Source organism: Arachis ipaensis, chromosome B08 (genome assembly GCF_000816755.2).
Source record: "Arachis ipaensis cultivar K30076 chromosome B08, Araip1.1, whole genome shotgun sequence".
In the NCBI taxonomy this organism is placed as follows: domain Eukaryota; kingdom Viridiplantae; phylum Streptophyta; class Magnoliopsida; order Fabales; family Fabaceae; genus Arachis; species Arachis ipaensis.
This window is the reverse complement of record NC_029792.2, coordinates 121,017,093-121,020,375: the sequence shown is the minus strand read 5'-3', so window position 1 is coordinate 121,020,375 and position 3,283 is coordinate 121,017,093.

Genomic DNA, 3,283 nt, shown 5'->3' with positions numbered 1-3,283 from the left:
ATATATTTTATTTATTAATTTAATCATGAAATATATTAAATTTTTAGGGTAAATATTTTTAAAAAAAGTAAAATATTTTATACTATGTAACAATAATAATAAAAATATATTTACTGTTAAAGTAGTAAATTTTATGTAATAATAAATTGAGAATAATAATAATAATCTGAGAAAGTCTAGGAGGCCAGCAACTTTAGTGTTTTGTAGCCAGCATTTAACCATCAAAAGAAAAGTAAGGAATTTTCCATCATTGGATGTAATCTCACACCATTAAAAACACTATTGATGACTAATTGATGGTTACAAAACATAAAAATTACTGACTCCCTAGTACTCCTCAAATATTTTATATTAGTATTACTAACCTACTCAATGATAACAATGATGAGTAAAAAATATTAATTTTGGTCTTGTGAGAGAGATTATTCACTTTTTTTTATCAACGTTAATTTTTTTTTTTTTTGGTCATTGGGTTGGGTATAGATTTTTTAGGCAAATATATATTAATATATATGGAAAAAGATAATTCACTCGAGTCTGTTAATCCACAATATAAAGTCTTCAACTCTAGAAGCCCAAAAGCCAAAAATATTCGACAAAATTCCAAAAACTATAATCACTCACATTAATACAATTCTTTTTCTAAATTAAACGTGCAACCAATTATGACAACCCATCTATATCAATATGGGCCCATCTACATCAACCTTGGGGTCACACGCTTTTAAGTTTGCAATTTTCCATGTAACTCAGAAGCTACGTGTTAATGTTGGTGTTTAGTACACACCTGATCTCAACATCTATATGTATAGATGTTTCTCCAATCCATTCTAGAGAATTTGCCTAAATTGTTAGTATAAGCAAGTTATTTAACTTTTCAACCATTTATGTCAAGCTTTTTATCCCTTTTTTCCCTCTCTTTTAATGATAATTTAATAATAATTGAATAAGCGAGTAAAAAATATTTTACTTTTGATGAGTAAATTATTATATATATTTGTGTGATGTACCAAAAATATATATATTTTGTTATATTTAAGTTATCTCATTTATTTATACCTAGGGTTGGAAGTGAGTCAAGTCAGCTTAATTTTGACTATGTATCTAATTAAACTGTATGTTGTTCAATGCATTTCAAATTTAATTTCTACCACCATATATGGCTCTATAAATATATATACCTGTAATACAAAAACATCAAGACCAATCCATCTGAGGACACTCCAATGGACATTCATGAAGCCATAAACTCAGATAAATCTACCACTTGTATCTTTCGGTATAACCTACACAGATTTTTTTTATTATTATTTATTAGAACATTAGGGAAACACATTCTCATAAGATATATATGAGATTATCTAGTAATAAGAATATAAGTTACAAAACAATTGTTAGAGTAGTGATCGAAAAAATGCTAGCACATCCAAAGGCCAAAGCTATATAGACTTTGGATGCATTAAATTTTTTTACTCCAATAATTATTATGAGAAGAAAAAATAATAAAAATTTCATTAAAATTAAATTTACGTCATTATAGCATAACACATAATACACCAAGTTTTTGGGTTAATTTCTCCATTTATTTAGCATGGTGGAAATTGTATTATTTATGCAATTGTGAAAACAAAGAATGAAAGTAGATATGTTAAAGAGTTAATTATTCTATTCTTTTCTATAGTTTTATTAAATTTGTAATTAGATTTTTATATTTTTTTTAATTGGATTCGTACACTGTTTTTAATTTTATAACTAAGTCATTTTTAGTGTAAAAAATATTAGAGTTAAATGAATATTTTTTTTTGCAAATTGAAAGTATTTATAATTAAAAACCTAATTAGATTTTTGGTCGCATGTATTTTAAGAGAAATATTCTATTAATTTTAATATTTTTGATATAAAAAGGATCTAAGTATTACAAAATTAAAAATAGTGCAATGATCCAATTAAAAAAAAAAATATAAAAATTTAATTGAAAATTCGATAAAACTACAAGGATTAACAGAATAATTAAATCATATGTTAATCACCTTTTATGGAGGAGAAGTTATGCTTTTATTTACCTAGATGACTAGGTCTCATACACTGTACTTATACATTTATTTACGTAGATGACTTGCTAGGTCTCTGATGCTGATATGTAATAAAAGTATGAGGAGACAACAAGCCAATTTTTTAAACAACTTTATTTAATATAACCTATTATTTATTTGTTGGTGACTTAGTGTAACATAGGCAGGATAAATTTTGGTTTGTCCTGATTTAAATTTAATCTTAAATATAACCGAATTTATTTTTTAGATTTTAATCTGGCCTTAAATTCAATGAAACTTGAATATTTTTAGGTCATAACTATATTAAGTCTATATCGAATTTTTAAAATTTTAACAATAATTTATAAAAAAATTTCGAATCTTTAAAGCTTTAACAATAATTTATAAAGAAACTTATTTATGATGCACTTATTTATAACCGAAAAGTTGATATCCATATTTGAACTTGAATTTGTCTATAAATTCTAATTTAATGTTTTTTTGATCTATTTTCTAATTCAATAAGTGTGATTAAAAATAAAACAATAAATTTATAATTAATATAACATAATATTGAAATTAATTTAAAACATATATATCTTTTTTAGTTCTCTTATTATAGATAGCGTTTGGTGGAGAGACAGAGACGGAAAGACTGAGACTGAGAGATAGAGACAGAGATTGAAATAAATTTCAGTATTCTGTTTGGTGTAAAATGGAAGACAAAAATTGAAATAAGAATGAAACTCTAATTTAATTTGCACAAAAGATAAAATTGGAATTAATTAATTGAAATGAGGAATTTTAGGTATAAAATGTTATTAAAATTTCAGCCTCCGTCTCTAAAAATTTTAGTCCCCTATGTCCCTACATTTTAGAGGTACTGAAATACTGAAATTTTGGAGGCAGAGACAGAAATTTTAGTACCAATCTCTGAACCAACAAACATGATATTGAGTTTCAGTCTTTCAATTTCAGTCTCAATACCTCAAAACAAACGCTACCTTAAGGTACACATGAGTCGGGTGAAGTCAGGTCCATTTTGATCCAGACCCGGCCTGCAATAATGATCGGGTCTATTTTTGAGATCCTTACCCGATCTTAAACCCGGTAAAATCATATCAAATTAGCCTCTAAAAAATTTAGAGGCCAAACGAGTCTTCAGATTAGACCGGACTATGTACACTCCTAACTTGGTGGTCTATAATATAATTGTAAATAAATAATATGATACTTTAAAAGTATTTTTA